This window comes from Equus quagga, chromosome 10 (assembly GCF_021613505.1).
Source record: "Equus quagga isolate Etosha38 chromosome 10, UCLA_HA_Equagga_1.0, whole genome shotgun sequence".
Taxonomy (NCBI): Eukaryota; Metazoa; Chordata; class Mammalia; order Perissodactyla; family Equidae; genus Equus; species Equus quagga.
This window is the reverse complement of record NC_060276.1, coordinates 92855208-92877936: the sequence shown is the minus strand read 5'-3', so window position 1 is coordinate 92877936 and position 22729 is coordinate 92855208. Positions and strand designations below refer to the sequence as shown.

Here is a 22729-nt window from a genome sequence, read left to right as displayed (position 1 = left end):
AATCATGATCTTGTTGCTTCACCTTGTTAATGGTGCAATGACTTTGGGCCCAGAGTTGGTAGTTTTCCATCTTCACAGTCTCAGGATGGCTTTATTCCCTGTTCTTTCATTAGGTCTTTGTGTGAGTCTCAAATGATGCTGAGAAGACAGCCAAGATGAAAGGAAGCTGAAGAAGGTCAGGAGTGGGCATTCCAAGCAGAGGGAGGAGCATAAACAAAGGTGTCAGAGTGAAGAACAGCAGAGAATGTTTGGGGAACTGCAAACCATTGTGTTACTTTTGTAACAAGACAAGAAATGGAAGGAGATGAGGCTGGACAGGTCGACAAGGCCAGGTCAGGAGGGCATGGTGCCATGCTGAGGAGTTGATGCCTCCTCACCTGGTATAGGGAGCCCTTGGGGGTGTAAGCCAGGCGTGACGCTGCTAGATTTACACTTATATACATCACTCGGGCAGCTGTGTGGAGGGTGATTTTGAAAGGAACAACACTAGAAGAAGGAAATCAAATTGTGCGGTACTATGGAAACCCAGGAAAGAGAGGATTAGGGCCTAAAGTAAAGGAATAGAAATGCAGGGGACAGGCTGGATTTGAGTGATATTTGAGGGGAGGGGCAGAGCTGCTTGATTTGGTTGTTCGATGGATCTGGGGAGGGAAAGAATGAGTCCCAGTTCGGGTGGGTACGTGGTGAGCTGATGATTATTTGCAGCTGGGACTGACAATTCAGGAGGAGTAGCAGCAGGTCCATTCTCTAATTCAGCAGTATTTATAGAGGTCCTTCCTCAAGGGTGGAGTAGCTGGAAGATGGTGAATGGGGTATGGAAGAGGTTGGGTTTGAGGTTTTGGTGACACACTCACATGTAAATGTCTGACAATGAGAAATGGAACTTTGAAGTTTGTAGGAGAGGTGTGCACCGGAGATATTAGACCTGTGAGTAACCAGCTCACAGGTGGTAGTTAAAACTGTGAGTGAATTTATCCACCCAGGGAGTGTGTGGCAGAAGGAGAACACTGGGCTTGGTGGAACTCTGGAAGATGTGAACCTGAAAATGTTCATTTAATTACTTTTTAAAAAATAGGTAATACATACACATTATACAAAATCCAAAAGGTTCAAAAAGGCATATAGAGAAAGGTGAGTCTCCAGCCTTGTCCCCTGGCTGCAATGTTTGTAATGTTTCCAGATCTGGAGGCTACCACTCTTATGGTTTCTTGTGTATCCTTTCAATGATATTCTCTACATATGCAAATATTTGTAAGTATGTGTGTGGTTGTTGGAATTATTTCACACAATGGCATGTAGTGTTCACTCTGGTTGAGGTGAGGTCCTGGTGACATACCCACATGTAAATGTCTGACAGTCAGTGAGAAATCTTTGAAGCTTTCAGGAGAAGTGTGGGCCAGAGGTACTATATTTGTAAGTCACTAGCCCACAGGTGGTAGTTGAAACTGTGAGAGTGAATTTATCCACCCAGGGAGTGATTATTCCCTTCCAGAAGTACAACGGAGAGGGGAAGAGAAGAGTGAGCAATAGAAAGAAAAACAGGGAGAGAAAGAGCGTATAACCTCAAGAGAAGTGAAGAAGAGGTGAGATAATATTGCCTTCAAGAAATTAAACTATGAGGAGAAAAGAGAACACTTAAAGTTGTTTTTTGTTCCAAACAGGTAAGGGGAGGAACTAAAGCATTAGGACAAAAAGGAAAACATGGGGCTTTTGGAAGGTGTGGAGGGACACCCTAAAGACAGACGTTCTCTCCTTGTTTAATTTGCTTAAGACTGACATTCATGGAAGCCTTGGGAAACCTTAAAAACCAAAAGCATCTCAGTTGTATACATTAAAATGATATGTCTTCTCCTAAAAACATTCCAGCATCGGGGCTGGCCCCGTGGCCGAGTGGTTAAGTTTGCGTGCTCCGCTGCAGGCAGCCCAGTGGTTTGTTGGTTCGAATCCTGGGTGTGGATATGGCACTGCTCATCAAACCACACTGAGGCAGCGTCCCACATGCCACAACTAAAAGGACCCACAACAAAGAATATACAACTATGTACCAGGGGGCCTTGGGGAGAAAAAGGAAAAAAATAAAATCTTAAAAAAACAAACAAACAAACAACATTCCAGCATCATTTTCTTCATTTTGAATGAACCGGATTCATGACATCAGAAGCAGCAGGCTCCAGTTCTTCTGAGGTTCTTGACTGTAGCTTGCTGGCCTCTAGTGGCCAGGAAGGAACCTCCCAGCTCCTGGCTCCGCCTGGCTTCTCTGTGACTTCAGTGAGGAGAAGGGGGGCTGGGGACAGCGGTTTATGCTAAGTGTCTTAGTTACTAAGCACACGAAGGGCTTCGTGGGAATATTGGATAGACTCTCTGCTTCTTTACCAAAATCACCATTTACCTGGATAAGAAACTTGCTTTGGCCCAGAATAAATTATGGAGGCAGCATTTAGGCCCAAACTCGAGTCCCTTGTTTCTAAGATGTGGATGATGTTCTAAAGATAATGCTTTCCAGTTTCTCTGATGAAAGGTACAAAAATAGATGGCAGGCAAGGCATGTTCAGAGCAGACTCCCACAAGCCTGTGAGGAGGGAAATCAAATGGAAATAACATAAGCCAAAGAAGTTTGTAAACTCTAAAGGAGTACATACATATACAACATTATTTTTGAAAAAAATCAGTGATCGTGGAACCTCTATAATAGGTTCTTCAACGACATTTGCATCTTCTCTAAACTTTGATCTGCTCATCTGGGAATAACGGTACATCCTGCATGCATGTATTGCCAAAATTACCTGAATCAATAGATGAAGTGCTTGCTTTACCTTGTACTGTGCAGGACCGACGCTTGTTAAAGATTGAATAAATTTAGCTATTATTATTTTTAATTAGTGTTATTCTCTAGGAGAATCAGTCCCATGCTCAGTCGTATGAGAAGATGGGCTTTAATGCACTTGCAGGCCTAAAATTCTGCCTCACATGACTCCGTGACCTGCTTTATTGCCTGCAAATTCATGAGCAGAGGTAAACAGCAGAAGAGACCAGAGACACGTCACAGCACAGGCTCATGGTCAACCCTGTGCCACACACTGGAGGAGAACTCCATCCTTTCCTCCTCAGAGACAGGCACACCGGTCCTTCGCAGTCACACAAAGATGCTCTTGGAATGGCACAGAGGCTGCCCGTGACTGCAGCCTCTCTCTCAGTGCCACATGCCAAGAGTGCTCTCCAAGTAGACAAAAGATTGGCATCAAGCTGAAGTAAATCAAATAGTAAGACTTTGCGGAATGGCTGGAAAAACTAAAACAGACCTAAGTAAATAATTGATAGCAAAAACTGGCAAGGATGATTTAGATGTCAATCTGAGTTTTGCATGATATAAATAATATAAATTCTTAGTGTTCTGACAGGAAATGATATCACATAATTTGTCAGTTCTATCTGACAGCAATAGAGTTAATAGAACCCCGTGATTAATGTGCATAGGAAGAAAACACATATGGTTGTATTGAGACATAGAACTCACATATACTTAATTCTTCTTTATGGAAGGGTAGAATAACAAGTTGGTGAATATAATTGTAGTAAATAATAACAGACTATAAATTCCTAAGAAGAACCCATCAATATAAATCAACAAACATTTCGATATAGAAGACATTATAGTTTGGAATTATAAGGCAAAAATATAATAATATTAAAATAGCTCATATTGTTGATCATTTACTAAATACCAGATGCTGTGCAAAGTGCTTTTCATGCATTATCTCATTTAATCCTTGAGACATAGCATATTATCGCATTTTACAGATGAGGACACTGAGGTTCTTTATAGAATTTATTTCTTTCCCTTCATATAATTGACTGCAATTTATAATTATATGTTTGACTGATGTCAAGCATTATAATTGCAACGTAAGTGAAGCCTTTCCTTGTGAGATGTGGCTGGGTCCGTGTTTCTGGTTGGTGAGGTAAGGGAGGCAGTAGAGGGATCTACACCAAGTTCAAGCCTGGCTCAGAGCTGCAGTAGCCTGAACTTCACTGTCCCTGGACTGAGAACTGTCTACCGCCTTTCAGTTCCCAAGTGCTGGCTCTGAATACTGACTGCATTGGAGTCTAATGGCCTCTCCCTACCCCCACCCCCACCTCCCACCCATGAGGAGAAAAGATGAACTTCCTCTTCAGCAGCCATTCTTCTAATACATTCAAGTCAAAGAACGTCCCTGAAAGATCTCATCAGTATGAACACTTAAAACATGCAGAAGCACTCTAGGAAGTGGGAATAAGAGAGGAGCTTTCATGTTGCCAGAGGAAGAAGACCTCAATCAATGGATGACAGTTAACAGAGTGGATTTCTTCAAGGAAATCAGAACTCTGCACTGAAGCAAGATGTCTAGTCATGTCTGCAGGTTCAAGATATGAACATCCTTGGGAAGATGGTACTTATATTAAGACACCAGTTTTTCTGCTCCAAAATAGACCAACTCTTTGATGTCTTGAGTTCAGGATTAACTTGAGCATGAAACTCTTTTTCCTTCGAAGATTGGTGTCCCATCTCCCCAAAACTTTATATCTGTGGTAAAGACTATTCTAAAGCATCCATTCAAGGTTTATGCCCATATTTCTTAACAGCACTTTAATTCTGTGATGCAACTGCAAGAAAAGGCAATACCTCCTTTAAATACTTTATTTTATTTCTTGAAGAGCTCAATTTGATTGACAGGTGAGAGTTGGCATCACTTCAGGAATTCGTTGAGAAGCTTGGATTGAAAGACAGATTTCTATAACACAGTTACCCTCTTGCTTCATCTACTGCTAGAGTTATCTCTTGGCTAATCTGTTATGGACTTGTGTTATGTGTTGAATTGTGTCCCCCCAAAAATCATATGTTGAAGTCCTAACTGCCCCCCAGTACATCACAATGTGACCTTATTTGGAAATAGGGTCCTTGCATATGTAATTAAGATGAGGTCATTAGGGTGGGCCCTAATCCAATATGACTGGCATCATAAAAACAGGGAAATTTGGACAGAAAGACATGCACACAGGGAGAATGTCATGTGAACATGAAGGCGGAGATTAGGGTAATGCATGTACAAGTCAAAAAGAGGCCGAGAACAGATCCTTCCCTCATGACTCTCAAAAGGATCCAACCCATTGGGGCTGGCCCCGTGGCCGAGTGGTTAAGTTCGCGCGCTCCGCTGCAGGCGGCCCAGTGTTTCGTTGGTTCGAATCCTGGGCGCGGACATGGCACTGCTCGTCAGACCACGCTGAGGCAGCGTCCCACATGCCACAACTAGAAGAACCCACAACGAAGAATATACAACTATGTACCGGGGGCTTTGGGGAGAAAAAGGAAAAAATAAAATCTTTAAAAAAAAAAAAAAAAAAAAAAAAAAAAAAAAAGGATCCAACCCTGCCAACGCCTTGATTTTGAACTTCTGGCCTCCAGAATTGTGAGACAATTCATTTCTGTTTTTCTAAGCCATCTGGTTTGTGGTAGTTTGTTATCTGGCAGCCCTAGCAAACTAGTACAACTAAGTGATACAAACTTTGAGAAAACAGGACACAAAGATATTCATTGCCTGTGTCTACTGATAAAATTGTTGCATAGGTAGGTTGGCTTCAAAGCAATAACCTAAGGGCGTAGCTAACTTTGACGTACTCTAAGACCTGCTATTTTCATGAAGTCACATTTGATTGTAATACCTGATGACTAACCTGTAGTTTACTAGTTTAGTCATTGTTCTTTTGCTAAAGAAATTGAGTCTGTTTCAGGTGACAGCATAATGTATAATGAGAACTTCTGCCACTGATTTATTAGCAAGTTTCCAAACCAAATTTCCTAACAACACAATCACACAGTCAGATAGGTTTTATTCCACTTCAATTTATAAATTTAAAAAATACATTTTGGGGCCAGCCCGGTGGCACAGCGGTTAAGTTTGCACATTCCACTTCTTTGGCCCAGGGTTTGCTGATTTGGATCCTGAGTGCAGACCTACGCACCGCTTGTCAAGCCATGCTGTGGCAGGCATCTCACATATAAAGTAGAGGATGACGGGCACAGATGTTAGCTCAGGACCAGTCTTCCTCAGCAAAAAGAGGAGGATTGGTGACAGATGTTAGCTCAGGGCTAATCTTCCTCAAAAAAGAAAAACATTTTTAGGTTTTCTCAACATTTAGAACATTTGTGTCATTTTGTATTTTATTTTCAAGTTTATATGGCAGTGCTTTTATAGATAAGAATTTATCTATATATCTATCCATCTATATTACAAAACCCATGATTGCTATTTTAATCATCATAGAGCATATGTGCTATAGAAACAACCAACATTTTTTTCGTAAACTTCCTTTTTATTTTTCAATCTTCATTTGAGATTTTTATCAACATATAAACCTATCTACATTGTTAGGACGGTGTATGTGTATATATGAGAAATAATATCTTTTTAATGCTTCTAAGGATAACCTTATAGATTTTTATTTTGAAATGATTCACTTAGATTAATTTTAACATATGAGAGTTTTGGTTAAGAAAAAACAACCTTCCAAAAAATCATCACAAGCATAGATCTCAAAGCCACTATTTTCATTCATGTCCTAATGTGGGAATGCATGAACTTTATCCCAATAAAGATTATTTAAGGAAAACCACAGTAAAAATCATGAAGGTGTACAAAATTTATAGCACAGCTAAAGGTACGATGTGCTACCTATTCTTTCATGTGTTTATTTATAAAAGAGAAATGAGTAAAATACTTCCTTCATTCTGCTAATATTAAAAGAATGGATTGAGCCCTTATAGGGGCTTTCTTCAGTTTTACCTGTTTTTGTATTAATACTCAAATTTATTTTATTTCTATTGGGATAAAAAGGATCTTCCCCTTTAATAAGAAAACACCTATTTTTCATTTGTGTCCTAAGACCTAGTAAAGTCCAGTGACTGTTTAGAACATATTAAGGCACAACTAGTATACTGGAAGATTTGCCAGAGAGAAAAAGCTTTAAATTCACCTACATTCTGTATTTAAGGGCTGTGATTTTTGTAGTCACTCACTGACCTCCTTGATGATTTCGATAAAGGTTAGATTTGATAGTATTTCTGTTATTTATTTTTTATTATCCTACTAGATTATAAAGAAAATAATTGTTTAGAAAAAACCCTTTTTAATAACTCAATTTTAATAAATTCTTAAATACACACTGGATTTTAAAGAAAAAGATTTCATCTAATTTAGGCTGAACCATATACCATTATCTGGGAGTTAAAGAGTAGGATAAGCTCTTGTGAAAAAAGTGAAAAGCACTATGTGAAACATTCAACAATGAGTGTTTAAGCTAATCCAGAGTTCCCTGTCAGCCATTCTGTAGGATTACATTGATCTAAGAAAGCTGGTTTCTAGATAGCACTGCCTAGAATGTTACTGCCTGTCAACTTTAAATTAAACCTTGTTAGCTTTATTTTTTTTAATTCCAGAAGGAATGAACTCATATTTTTCAACTGGGGCTGTATTTTCACCTTCATTTCTAATATTTCTAGTATTCTCAAACAAAACCTTCCTTGCTATTCTACATTTATTTTCAGCAATAGGAATCCTCCCTCTCCTCATGACTAAACTTTACGCCAAAGATCATCATGTCCCAAAGACAGATTACTAATTTGATTTGACATAAGTTCAAAAGTTTATTGGTAACTTAAGACTGAGAATGTCCTTTATTCATTTTACTAAGTACTTTAGCACCAGGTGCACCTAAACACTAACATTAAAATTATTTGTTTATATTCAAAGCCAGGGAGTCAAGGGTAGGGAGAAAACTGGAAGGGGAGAGAATGAGAGAAGATGGCATCTCCCTGACTGGGCTAGAGCCAAACATTGATGAGTTAGAAGAGATCAGTCTGTCTTTGACTTCTCTCTCACTTTTCACTTATCTCCTTGGGCTCTTCTCCCTGGTACCAGAGTTTGCCCTGAGCTAGGGTTGCCTATTCAACAATCCATCCACCCCTCCCCCCTCCAAGTCAGAATACCTCTGTTCTCAGTGTCTTGTACCTGATCACAGTCATGGAGTGGAGAGTGCTTGCCACATTGTGCAGTTAATCTTATGGTGCTTTAATCTTCAGGTTTAAAAAAAATTGGGGACAATGACTGTGTCATAGATTTTTGTTTAAATATTGAAAATTCTGGATCCAGTGTCAAGATGGCAGCATAGGGGGATCCTGAACTCACCTCTTCCCATGGACTCAACAAATTAACAACTACTCTTGGAACAATTACTGCAAGAGAAAACTGGAAACTGGATAAAAAGAACCCCCACAACAAGGGACAGTGCTGACTGAGGTGGAAGAGGAAGAAAGTCCTTTCTGGAGAGGAAAAAGCCACATTGTAGCCACAGTGCCTCACAGCCAGGAGCAATCTTAAGGTACGAAGCCTTTCCTGGAGGAGTGGGAGATCTAAGCAGGAGAGCTTTGCTAGAATAAGCAGTTTTTGGATTCAGCACAACTGAGATGAACGTCATAATATCTGGCTTTTCTGGCTATTAACAACAATGGGGAATACCCCCAGAAAAGCTATCAGACAAAGGAAAGAAAAGCCTGCTCTTAAAGGGCCCATGCACAAATTCACCCATTTCAGAAAGCAACCTAAAATCACCAGAAAGAAAGGTTCATAGTCTTTGGTGAAAAGAGACTCACTTGAGAGGCTCTGGGTGCATCTCAGCAAGAGGTGAGACCTCCCCAGGCTGAGACCATCTCCCCAGGGACTGAGACTTTGGTCCAGTCATTACTGTGACCTAGTACAGGCATGCTGACACAGATGCTGGCAGACACCATTGGAGTTCTTCCCCTGGCCTGTTAGTGCAGGGATCTGCCCCACCCACTAGAACACCAATTTAATCCAGCTCAGCCAGGTCGGGCAGACTGCCTTAGGGACTAGCCCCACCCAACAACAAGCCCTTGGGCAACTTGTGGGCCTCCAGAGGCAGGATGTGTGGGACTTCAGCAGCAGGGCATGTGGGTCAGCCTATGCAGAGGAGGGCAGGTGCAAGGGGTGGGCCTGTGTTGGCAGAGTGTGTGGAGCCTATTCAGCAGGATGAGTGTGTCTGCTTCAGCAGGGCAGGGTATGAGCATGGGGCTGTGCGGACAGGGTGTGTGGGCCTGTGGTGGTGGGACTTGTCAGCTGCAGAACACTTATGCTTCTCAAACCAGACACATAGAGGATCGGCCCCACCCTCCAATGCCTAAAACAATTGTGTGCTACTATGCCTGGGGCTGGCCCCACCCTGCTGAAATCCTGAAAGAGCTGACAAAAGCTTGGTAGGCCAGAGGCCTACAGTAACTGTAAGTCCCTGAGCCTAGCAACAAACTACACTGGGTACCAACCCAATTAAGAGGAAAACTACAACAGGATGTGCTGATAGACTTTGTAGCCAATGGTGCTGAGGCTATGCAAACCAGATTTACAAACAGCTGGCCGGGGAAGGAAAGACTAGGCTCCCTGGGTACCTGAAGTAAGAGCAGCCCTGCTACAGCAGAAAGACACAAGTAGCCCACAAAGGGGTCACTCCTAGATCTTCTGGACTGGTGATGAGAGGGAAGCACACTGCTGGGCCTCATAAGGCATCTCATACATAAGGCCACTTCTCTAAGATCAGGAGACATAGCTGACTCACCTAATACATAGAAATAAGCAGAGAGAAAGAGGCATAATGAGGAGACAAAGGAATACTTTCCAAGCAAGAGAACAGGACAAAATCCCAGAAAAAGAACTAAATGAAACAGAAATAAGTGACCTACTAGACAAAGTGTTCAAACAAAATATCATAAGGATGCTCACAGATATTGGGAGAAGACTGGATGAACACAGTAAGCTCATCAGCAAAGAACTAGAAAATATAAAAAAGAACCAATCAGAAATGAAGAATACAATAATGGAAAGGAAAAATTCACTAGAAGGACTCAATAGCAGAGTAGAGGATGCAGAAGAATGGATCAGCCAGCTAGATGAAAGACTAGAGAAAAATCACCCAAGCTGTACAGAAAAAAGAAAAAAGACATAGGCAGAATGAAAACAGTCTCAGGGAACTCTGGGACAATATCAAGTGTGATAACATTCAGATTATAGGTGTCCCAGAAGGAGAAGAGAGAGACAAAGGGGCAGAAAATTTATTTGAAGAAATAAAAGATAAAAATTTTCCTAATCTAAGGAAGGAAACAGACATCCAAGTCCAGGAAGCACAGAGAGCTCCAAACAAGAGAAGCCCAAAGAGGCCCACACCAAGACATATTATAATTAAAATGTCCAAAATTAAAGATAAGAGAGAATCCTAAAAGCAGCAAGAGAAAGGCCACATGTGACATACAAAGGAAAGCCCATAAGGCTATAAGCGGACTTCTCAGCTGAGACCCTACAGGTGAGAAGAGAATGGCACGATGTATTTAAAGTGCTAAAAGGAAAAAACCTACAGCCAATAATACTCTATCCATCAATGCTGTCATTCAGAATGGAAGGAGAGATAAAGAGCTTCCCAGACAAGCAAAAATTAAAGGAGTTTATCACCAAGAAACCAGTTCTACAAGAAATGCTGAAGGGACTTATTTAAGTGGGAAAGTGATGACCACAAATAGAGATTAAAAAATTATCAAAAAAAAAACCCCAAAAACAAGCAATAAAATCACTTGTAAAGGTAAAAATATGGTAAAGGTAGCAGATCAACTACCTGTGAAGATAATATGAATGTTAAAAGACAAATGGACTGGGGCTGGCCCCGTGGCCGAGTGGTTAAGTTCGCGCGCTCTGCTGCAGGTGGCCCAGTGTTTCGTCGGTTCGAATCCTGGGCGCGGACATGGCACTGCTCGTCAGACCACGCTGAGGCAGCGTCCCACATGCCACAACTAGAGGAACCCACAAAGAAAAATACACAACTATGTACCGGGGGCTTTGGGGAGAAAAAGGAAAAAATAAAATCTTTAAAAAAAAAAAAAAAAAAAAAAAAAAAAAAAGACAAATGGACTGAAATCAACTATTTCAATGATAAGAGGGCAATGGATAGACACACACTAAACAAGAGACTATATATGATTTCAAAAACATAAAATGTGGGAGGAAGGGAGTGAAAAACTAAGGCTTTTAGAAAGAGGTCAAGCTAAAGAGTCTATCAACACCATATAGATTGCTATATATGTAGAATATTAAATAGGATCCTCATGGTAATTCAAATCAGAAACCTATAATAAGTAAGCAAAAAAGTAAGACAAAAGAAATAAAACACATTACTAAAAAAAGCCATCAAACCACAAGCGAAGAGAGCAAGAAAAAAAGAAAGGAACAGAGAAGAGCTACCAAAACACCCAGAAAAAGAAAAAGTAACAAAATGGCAATAAATACACATTTATCAATAGCTACTTTAAACGTCAATGGACTAATTGCTCCAATCAAATGACATAGGGTGGCCAATTGGATAAAAAAAAACAAGACCCATGTATATGCTGCATACAAGAGACACACTTCAGAGCTAAAGAGACTCAAAAACTGAAAGTGAAAGGCTGGAAAGAGATATTACATGCAAATGGCAAAGAAAAGAAAGGGGGGTAGCAATACTTATATCAGACAAAATAGACTTTAAAACAAAAACCGTAACAAGAAACAAAGACGGGCACTACATAATGATAAAGGGAACAATCGAACAAGAAAATATAACACTTGTAAATTTCTATACATCCAACGAAGGAGCACCTAAATATATAAAGCAATTATTAACAGACATAAAAGGAGAAATAGACAGTAACACAATAATAGTAAGGGGCTTTAGCACTCCACTTACACCAATGGATAGATCATCTAAACAGAAGATCAATAAGGAAACACTGGCCTTAAAGGACACATTAGACCAGAGGGATTTAGTAGATATATATAGAACATTCTGTCCAACAGCTGCATATTACACATTTTTTTCAAAGGCACACAGAACATTCTCCAGGATTGATCATATATTAGGCCACAAAACAAGTCCCAATAAATTTAAGAAGATCAAAATAATACCAAGCATCTTTTCTCACCACAAAAGTATGAAACTGGAAATCAACTACAGGAAGAAAACCAGAAAAGCCACAAAAATGTGGAGATTAAACAAAATGATACTGAACAACTATTGGGTCAATGAAGAAATCAAAGGAGAAATCAAAAAATTCCTGGAGACAAATGAAAATGAAAATACGACATGCCAAAATCTGCGGGATACAGCAAAAGTGGTTCTAAGAGGGAAGTTTATAGCAATTCAGGCCTACCCCAACAAACAAGAAAAATCTCAAATAAACAATCTAAAAGTGCATCTAAAGGTACTGGAAAAAGAAGAGAAAACAAAGCCCCAAATCAGCAGAAGGAAGGAAATAATAAAAATCAGAGCACAAATAAATGAAATAGAGACTAAAAAACAATAGAAAAAATTAATGAAACCAAGAGCTGGTTCTTTGAAAAGAAAAACAAAATTGACAAATCTTTAGCTAGACTCACCAAAAAAGAAAGAGAGAAGCCTCAAATAAATAAAATCAGAAATGAAAGAGAGAGTACAACAGACACCTCAGAAATACAAAAGATTATAAGGGAATACTATGAAAAGCTATACATCAACGAATTGGATAATCTAGAAGAAATGGATAAATTGTTAGAAACATACAACCTTCCAAAACTGGATCAAGAAGAAGTAGAGAATTTGAATAGAACAATCACCAGTAAGGAGATCAAAACAGTAGTCAAAAACCTCCCCAAAAATAAAAGTCCAGGACCAGATGGCTTCCCTGGTGAATTCTACCAAACATTCAAAGAAGACTTAATACCTATCCTTCTCAAACTGTTCCAAAAAATTGAAGAGGAGGGGAGGCTTCCTAACTCCTTCTATGAAGCCAACATTATCCTGATACCAAAAGCAGACAAGGACAACACAAAAAAAGAAAATTACAGGCTAATATCACTGATGAACATCAATGCCAAAAACATCAACAAAATACTAGCAAATTGAATACAACAATACATTAAAAAGATCATACATCATGATCGAGTGGGTTTCATTCCACTTGTGGATGGTTCAACATCCACAAATCTATCAAGATGATACACCACATTAACAAAATGAAGAATAAGAATCACATGATCATCTCAATAGATGCAGAGAAAGCATTTGACAAGATACGACATCCATTTATGATAAAGACTCTAAATAAAATGGGTATAGAAGGAAAATACCTCAACAAAATAAAGCCCATATATGACAAACCCACAGCAAATATCATTCTCAATGGAGAAAAACTAAAATCTATCCCTCTAAGTACAGGAACCAGACAAGGATGCCCACTGTCACCACTCTTATTTAACATAGTATTGGAAGTCCTAGCCAGAGCAATCAGTCAAGAAAAAGAAATAAAAGGGATCCATATTGGAAAAGAAGAAGTGAAACTGTCACTATTTGCAGATGACATGATTTTATATAGAGAAAACCCTAAAGAATCCACTAAAAACTTTTAGAAACAATAAATGAATATAGTCAAGTTGCGGGATACAAAATCAACATACAAAAATCAGTTGTGTTTCTATACACTAACAACAAAGTAGCAGAAAGAGAAATTAAGAATACAATTACATTAATAATTGCAACAGAAAGAAAGAATACAGTTCCATTCATAATTGCAACAAAAAGAATAAAATACCTAGAAATAAACTTAACCAAGTAGGTGAAAGATCAGTATACTGAAAACTATAAAACATTGTTGAAAGAAATTGAAGAAGACACAAAGAAATGGAAAGATGTTCCATGCTCTTGGATAGGAAGAATTAACATAGTTAAAATGTCCATCCTTCCTAAAGCAATCTATAGATTCAATGCAATCCTGATCAAAGATCCAACAACATTTTTCACAGAAATGGAATGAAGAATCCTAAAATTTATATGGAACAACAAGAGACCCCAAATAGCCAAAGGATTCCTGAGGAAAAAGAAGAAAGCTGGAGGTATCACACTCCCTGATTTCAAAATATACTACAAAGCCATAGTAACCAAAACAGCATGGTACTGGCACAAAAACAGACACACAGATCAATGGAACAGAATTGAGAGCCCAGAAATAAACTCACACATTTATGGGCAGCTAATATTCGACAAGGGAGCCAAGAGCATACGATAGAGAAAGGAGAGTCTCTTCAATAAATGGTGTTGGGAAAACTGGACAGCCACATGGAAAAGAATGAAAGTAGACCATTATTTTACACCAGGCACAAAAATTAACTCAAAATGGGTTAAAGACTTGAATGTAAGACCTGAAACCAAGAAACTTCTAGAAGAAACCATAGGCAGTGCACTCTTCGACGTTGGTTTTAGCAGCATAATTTCAAGTACCATGTCTGACTGGGCAAAGGAAACAATAGAAAAAATAAACAAATGGGACTACATCAAACTAAAAAGCTTCTTCACAGCAAAGGAAACCATCAACAAAACAAAAAGACAACCTAACATTTCAGAGAAGATATTTGCAAACCATATATCTGATAAGGGGTGAATATCCAAAATATATCAAGAACTCATATATCTCCACAACAAAAAAACTAACAACTCAATTAAAAAATGGGCAAAAGATCTGAATGGACATTTTTCCAAAAAACATCTACAGATGGCCAACAGACACATGAAAAGATGTTCAACATCACTAGTTACTAGGGAAATGCAAATCAAAAGTACAATGAGATATCACCTCATGCCTGTCAGAATGGCTATAATTAATAAGACAAGAAATAACAAGTGTTGGAGAGGATGTGGAGAAAAGGGAACTCTCATGCTCTGCTGGTGGGAATGCAAACTGGTGCAGCCACTATGGAAAACAGTATGGAGATTCCTCAAAAAATTAAGAATAGAACTACCATATGATCCAGCTATTCCACTTCTGGGTATTTATCCAAATAACATGAAAACACAGATGCATAAAGATATATGCACCTCTATGTTCATCGCAGCATTATTCACAATAGCCAAGACTTGGAAGCAACCTAGGTGCCCATCAAGGGATGAATGGGTAAAGAAGATGTCGTATATAAACACAATGGAGTACTACTCAGTCATAACAAAAGATGAAATCTTGCCGTTTGTGACAACATGGATGGACCTTGAGGGTATTATGCTATGTAAAATAAGTCAGAGGAAGAAAGTCAAATACTGTATGATCTCACTCATATATAGAAGATAAAAACAACAAATGAACAAACATATAGAGACAGAGATTTGAATGGTGGTTGCCAGAAGGGAAGGGGGGAGGGAGGAGGGTGAAAGGGGTGATTAGACACATGTGTGTGGTGATGGATTGTAATTAGTCTTTGGGTGGTGAACATGATGTAATCTACACAGAAATCGAAATATAATTATGTACACCTGAAATTTACATAATGTCATAAACCAATAGTACCACAATAAAAGAAAAAACAAAAAAGAAAATTCCTTGTGCGACAATGTTTGTATTGGCAGTGAAATGTATCTTATTCTTCTTCAGATTGTGAATAAATCTGGTGATTTTCCAGGGCTGCTTGTTAACGAAGTGTTTCAATCTATACTTGTAGACTCTTAGCTCAGATGGTTGCTTAGTTACTCCAGAAATGCAAATCTGCACTCACCATAATTTTGATGACAACAAAGGGAAAGTTTTTCTACTATTGCAGATGCCACAGGAACAATTTCTAGCGGTGATTTTAAATTTCCCAAACATGGTTGAGTTTTCCTTATTATTCTTTTGGCCTTGGTTCTGAGTAGTGAGGTTGACCCAGAGGTGGAACTTCTTAATCATAACATCACTACCTTGTAAGCAGAAACAAATTAGGCCCAAAGTCCTAGAAATTTGTTTCTAAGTAGATAGTCATGGTGCTGGTGCTATCCTTGCCTATTAGTGTAGAACCCTAGTCTGAGAAGTACTGGCCTGGAGAACATTAAATTAATTAAACAAGGAGGCCATTAGACTGAGATGGCTCTAATGCCATGGCAGCCTACTGAAGCAAACAAAAATGTAAGCCTGTAAATGCCTCAAGGTTACAAAAACAAAACCTAAGGGCAACCAATCACTAACAGCCAACTAGGCTTTAGCTATAGCCAATAAAATCATTTCCTTCCTTTGTGTTTTTTGTGAGAAAGATTGGCCCTGAGCTAACATCTGTTGCCAGTCTTTCTCTTTTTGCTTGAGAAAAATTGTCACTTAGCTAACATCTGTGCCAATCTTCCTCCACTTTATGTGGGATGCCTCCATAGCGTGGCTTGATGAGTGGTGCTAGGTCCTCACCTGGGATTCGAACCTGTGAACCCTGGGCTGCCAAAGTGGAGCACATGAACTTAACCACTATGCCACCAGGGCAGCCCCCTTTCTTTGCTTTTTTACTTTCTCTGTGTAAGTCTTTTCCCTGGCTCCTGTTGGCAGAGTGCTTCTAACCACTTCTGGTTTGGTGCTGTACAGTTCAAATCAATTTTTGCTCAAATAAACTCAAAGTTTTTAATATGCCTCAGTTTAACTTTTCTCTTTTAAAGATTTTATTTTTTCCTTTTTCTCCCCAAAGCCCCCCACTACATAGTTGTATATTCTTCATTGTGGGTCCTTCTAGTTGTGGCATGTGGGACACTGCCTCAGCATGGTTTGATGAGCAGTGCCATGTCTGCACCCAGGATTCGAACCAACAAAACACTGGACCACCTGCAGCGGAGCGCGCAAACTTAACCACTCAGCCACAGGGCCAGCCCCGCCTCACTTTAACTTTTAACAACATCAAACACTGAACACCTTCAGACAGGGACATTATTTCCTCCTGCACATTCAGTTAAGTGAGTGGATTTGATTTTTGCTACTGTAGATTTCTGGTGTAGGTGAGAAAGACTATTCTTTTACCCTCTAGGTCCTTCTGGCGTGTCTAAGAATTAAATTGGCATGAGGCAGAATGACAGGAGAAATTCAAACAAAGTTTAATAACACGTGTACATGGGAGAAACCCAGGAAAACTGAGTAACTCACCAGAATGGCCAAAGCCACCACCTTAAATACCATCTTCAGCTAAAGACAAAGGAGGATATTGGGGGTACTGGTTTGGGACTTCAAGTGGGAGGAAGGCAATTTACATGGAGACAGAAATGCAAATGGCCCAACTATAGACAATGTGACCTGAGAGACACATTTTGCATTACACTACAGTTATGATATCAGCTCCTTCCTGGAATAGGCCCTTCTATTTTAAATTCTTTTAGGAAGTTAGGGGGAAGGTCAAAGTTTCTTTCAGAAACTTAAAAATAATCAAGCCAAAGAGACATATTTTGGGGTAGCCAATTTTGATCCCCTACACTAGCCAAAAGGGAAAATAATCATCTTATGTTTTCAGTCTTTCTATGATTTGCATTGTATTTTGATATGCCAGGCTGTAGAAGGCCTTCAACAGTAATAGGGATATTACACGTGGCAGCAATAATTTTATTGAAACAACTGCATTGAAATTCACTTGGCCTTTTTCTCATTATCAGATTCTATTCCAAACAAGTATTCTGTAAATCCAAATGGATTACCAGTATGCTATACACTTGTTAAAGAACAATGTCACCTATTTGGTTTACATCAGAAATAATTGGCACAAGTAAGTGTTGTTCACCATCTAAAATATTTTTAAATGTTCTTTACATAAGAATTTATATTTTGGGGGCAGCCCAGTGGCACAGCAGTTAAGTTCGCATGTTCTACTTCAGCAGCCCGGGGTTTGCCGGTTCAGATGCTGGGTGTGGACCTATGCACTGCTTGTCAGGCCATGCTGTGGCAGGCGTTCCACATATAAAGTAGAGAAAGATCTTAGCTTAGGGCCAGTCTCCCTCAAAAAGAAAAATATTATATTTCTAAACCTGTAGTGGCTTTGTCTATTTTTCTGAGTAAGTTAACTATACTTTTAAAAAAGTGTTTTGTATCTACTTTCATAACTTCATCAGAATAAAATACATTATGAGAAAAAAATTTGCAATATGTGCTTGTTGAGAATAGTGACTATTACTGTTTTGCCAATCTATGTGCTCAGCACATAACAATAAATATTTGTTGAATAAAGGAATGAGGCTCGCACAATAAATTAACTTGCCCATGGTCACTGTAAAGGGAGCAGAATTTGTCACCCCAAAATATGCCTCTTTGGCATAAGGATTATTTTGGACTGATTTTTTCTTTTTTTGAGGAAGATTAGCCCTGAGCTAACATCCACTGCCAATCCTCCTCTTTTTGCTGAGGAAGATCGGCCCTGAGCTAACATTTGTGCCCATCTTCCTCTATTTTGTATGAGGGACTCCTGCCGCAGCATGGCTTGATAAGCAGTACATAGGTCCACGCCCAGGATCTGAACTGGCAAACCCAAGGCCACCAATGCAGAGCATGCAAACTTAACCACTACGCCACCAGGCTGGCGCCTGGACTGATTATTTTTGAGAAGTTGCAAAGACAAGAGAAACTCTAAAAGCAGAGTAGAAGTTACCATTTTGTGAGGGACATTTATGTTTATAAGGGAAATCTCCATTTGTAAGTATCTCCCTCTCTGTACCAGGAAGAGGAGGATGACTCAATCTCTAGAAACTCTTATCAATGGAGAAGGCAGGGACTTAAATTTGGACAACAACCTGACCCTTGTTTGCTGTGCTTTTCCTAGTAACTTCTTTTAGCTAGCCCACCCCCAACATCTTCTTTTGTCTTTAGCTGGAGATGGGATTTAAGGTGCTAGTATTTGGGCCCTTTAGGGAGTTACTCAGTTTTCCTGGTTCTCTCCCATGTATATGTGAGGTATACATGTTATTAAACTTCTGTTTGTTTTCCTCCTGTTCATCTATCTTTTATTACAGAAGGGTCTCAGCCAAGAACCTAGAAGCGTTGAGAGAAAATTATTTTTCCTCCCCTCTATCACTCGGCTTTAGGAAACCCCGCTTTGGGAACAATTTACTTTTGGATTCTCTCTTTTTGCCACCTTGGGTCTGCTAAACGTATGGAGCTGGAGCAGCCATCTTATAATTATAACGAGTCAAACAGCAGAAAAAAGTCAAACGAACACAGGATGCTGGTTCTGAAATTGTCAAGTTTCTGGGTCAAGGTCAGCAGCTACATACATTCAGACTTACTGTTATGAGAGAAAAGTAAACTTCATCTTTGTTTAAGCCTTATAAGACAGGTTTTGTTACTTGCAGCTTAAAGTACTCCCGATGGACTCTCCTTTCCCCATGAAAGCAACAGCCTTTGTTTAGCTGCTCATATGGAGAGGAGTACGGAACACTGGTTTCCAACAGCCATATGTTAGAGGTCCTGTGTGGTGAGGAAAAACATTCTGTTTCACATGGCAGTTGAGGGACTAGAGGGCTCTTTGCTCCGTATGCTTCTAAGATTGGGAGGCAGGGAGGGAGGAAGGGACAGGGATCTTTTAGATCAAAGTTTAGGTCTCAGCTCTAGAGACTGAGACTTGGAACTCCCAGGTCTATTCTAAAATCTTTCCATATGGCACTAGATTGACAAAGTGTTTACTCAACACAGAAGCCCTGAGGAATATGGAGAAAAAGAAATCTGAGGGAGGTAAATATAAGGGGATGTGGAATTTACCTGGAGATGAGGAGTTTACTTTCAAGTCGAGTGGCTTGACAGGCGTGGGTGCCAAGTGGGGTTGAGACAATGAGTGGTGTTATGACGCAGGTCAGAAACAGGAAGGAGAGTGAGTGGTTGGCTGGACAAGCAGGTTTCTCATGGCGCCTAAGACCCAGGAAGCCTTCTTAATTGTTTGCATATGTGAGGTGCATATGCACATTACACGGAAGACTGACTGCACCTGGGACTGTTACAGATTCTCAGAGATCTGGAGCTCAAAAAGTAGCGGAGACTCCCTCCTGAGCTTGTCAACCTGACAGACCTCAGAAAGCAGGTGAGTAGACATTTCAACCACAAGGTGATGCTGCACAGACATTTTCCAACATTTGAAAAACAATCAAGGCTCAATTGTGGAACCAACACCACAGTCAGATGACTGTAGCCTTTTGGTGTATGCAAAGTTTTGGATTCCGACCCTGCTGTTATACTTGTCACTTGAACTTTGGATTTGTGTCTGCAGAATGGTAAACATGTTACTAGATACTGGTTGTGATTGCTCTTGCCTCCTGTTTTAACCAGAATTGGGGTGTTCAGGGCTCCCTCCTCCATTTCTGTGGTTAACAGAGTGCTGATTCTATTACGCTGGCAGAGCTCACGTGGACTCAGAGAGCCACAGATTGCGAGAAGACTTTCAAGGCGATCTCCTGTTTTCCAGATGAATAAACCGAGGCCCAGACTTGTTATGAGGCTAATTTGAGTGGGGTCCAACAGCATTCCTCTCTGCAATGCCGTGCCTGTATCCCATTCCACATCTCTTGGCAGGAAAGGATCCCTATTCAGTGTTTTCTAAAAGGCCCCCTATAGGGTTGTACCAACCAATGGTTGTAGGAAGCTTTAGTGCCATACGGAATTGTCAATACTCCACGTCAGTGCAAGTGACCCCCTTGGGAGGCAGCAATAACCAAAATTAGTCAAGCTGAAAGAAGGTGGATTGGCAATGCAGTCATTTGGAAAACCATTTAATGTCACTTGCTGCCAACTTCAGATAAGCATATGCACAATTACCTAAGACAGGAGTATTGCTTAATATGTTTTCCAAGTGTTTAAATACTGCCACTTATTGGTGATTACATCTTTGCATATTTGTAAGAAAACATACAATGAAGTGTATTACTGTGATATTAAGTGGCATTTTGTTATAAGGGATTTTAAATGTTTCATATTTTAGTTTATCAATTATGTTATTTTTCCTCAGTTTTCAAATAGGATTAATTAAAACAATAATAGATTTATGATCATTTATTTTATTAATAGCAAAATTATTAAAGTACTGAGAGCAAATTATTTCCAAAATAAATTTTTATTTAACTAATTACATAACTCCCCACGTTATACTAGGAGAGAAAAAGTGAGGTAGAATATAACTTTGAGGTTTTTAACAAGAGCAACTCAGAGGATGAGTTCATATAATTAGAAATACCATAATAGTGATAGAAGATTATTTGTAAAAAGGACTGTAGTAATTTCCTCCCCCTGTCCATGCCCTTGAGCATTTCCCTCCCATTCTGGCCCTGTGCTTGCCCAAGTGACTTGCCTTGGTTAATGGGACAATAGCAAATGTGACATAAACAGAGACTTGAGAGATCCCTCCCCTCTTTTGTTTTTTTAGGGAACCCTATAATCACCACCACTGAACGAGCCCAGGCTAGCCTGCTGGATGAGTAAGGAAGGACACATGGCCAAGTCATCCCCTGCCTTATATAGAGTCAACAACCAGACATGTGAGTGAGGTCATCTGGGACCAACCAGAGAAAGCGAAGTTTGAGCTATTATCTGAAGGATGATAGGAGTTAGGCAACAAAGTTTCTCTGTGTCAACCAATGCCCAATATCAAGGCAGGAATTCCCTCTCAAATGGGGTATAGCGGTGTCAGGCAAGTAACAGACACCCTCCTCAGGGGATAAGAGTTGTGATTCCAGTACTAAAAGGTTCTGAATAGATTACCTTTGATCAAGTTGTCACCTGGCACCAAGTGATGTTTGCAATACTCAGGTGATAAACTACATTCAATTTGAATACGTAGTAAAATGAAATTTAAAATGTATGTATAAAATAGTCCAAAATTAACTTAAAATTGAGGTACTATATTTATTCTTTAATAATAGTAAGATCATGCAATAAAGAATTAAATTTTAATTATGCATGAATCTGAACAATTCTTTTATCACAAGAGCATGCAAGTGTCTACAAGACAGGAGCATTCTTAAAATTAGGGCCAGATGATAGCTTCAATGTTATCAATTAGGTAGTTTCAAGTTTCTTTTAACTCTTAAAATCTTGGAATAGAACCTTGAGTGAAGGAGTCCTATGTTTGGCAATATCTTAACACACTTCTTTATAACTCGAGAGACCTAGTTACTACCACAGATGTGAATAATTCTAAATAGTAATCCGTGATTTACTTATACATACTTCTATACTTGTAAACTGGGAAAGGGAAGAGAAACTGACAATGTGGAGTCATTTTAACATCATTAACTGTGGAGTCTTTTAGTAAAAGTTATCTAGGGCCTGAAACATACGTGGGACACAAGAACAATAAGAAAAATACCTGCATCTCACCGTACTTAATGACCACACGCGTAACAAATACTTTAAATTTTATTTCATAAAATCACCATTTTGCACTGTCTTTCACCCTGTTTTAAGTCCTTGCTCCATTGTCAATCCCTGCTGTTAGCTCCACGGTTGGGACCTGTCAGATTCACAACTTTATAATCTTCTCAGAAGGGATTGTGATTAATTTGGTAATTTGTATAATAGATTTCCACCATCTTTATTTCCTCTCCCTTACATTTAATTCAGCTAGGCCATAAAGCTTCTGAAGGATGTGTTTTATGTTTCTTATTTTGGCCTCTTCAGCACTTAATACAGTGATATGTATTCGGTAGGGGCTTAATTTACTCCTTAATCTTAGTGACGTGTCCACATCCGTTCTTTTCCCTGACTTCCACTTAGTTCTCAGAAGTTTTGGAGAAGAATGGGACTAATACGCGCTCAGAATCTGCGAGCAGGTTGAATAGGGTTGCTTTAGTTTGTATGCGTTTTGTCCCCATTTTCTACCGGCTGTAATTCCATGAC

The 22729-nt window shown here is 39.4% G+C and overlaps 1 pseudogene; it reads left to right on the top strand.

Annotated features, from left to right (window-relative positions):
- Window positions 1-4156: 4156 nt before the first annotated feature.
- LOC124245504 (MOB kinase activator 1A-like) lies at window positions 4157-4775 on the top strand (annotated as a pseudogene).
- The last annotated feature ends 17954 nt before the right edge of the window (window positions 4776-22729 follow it).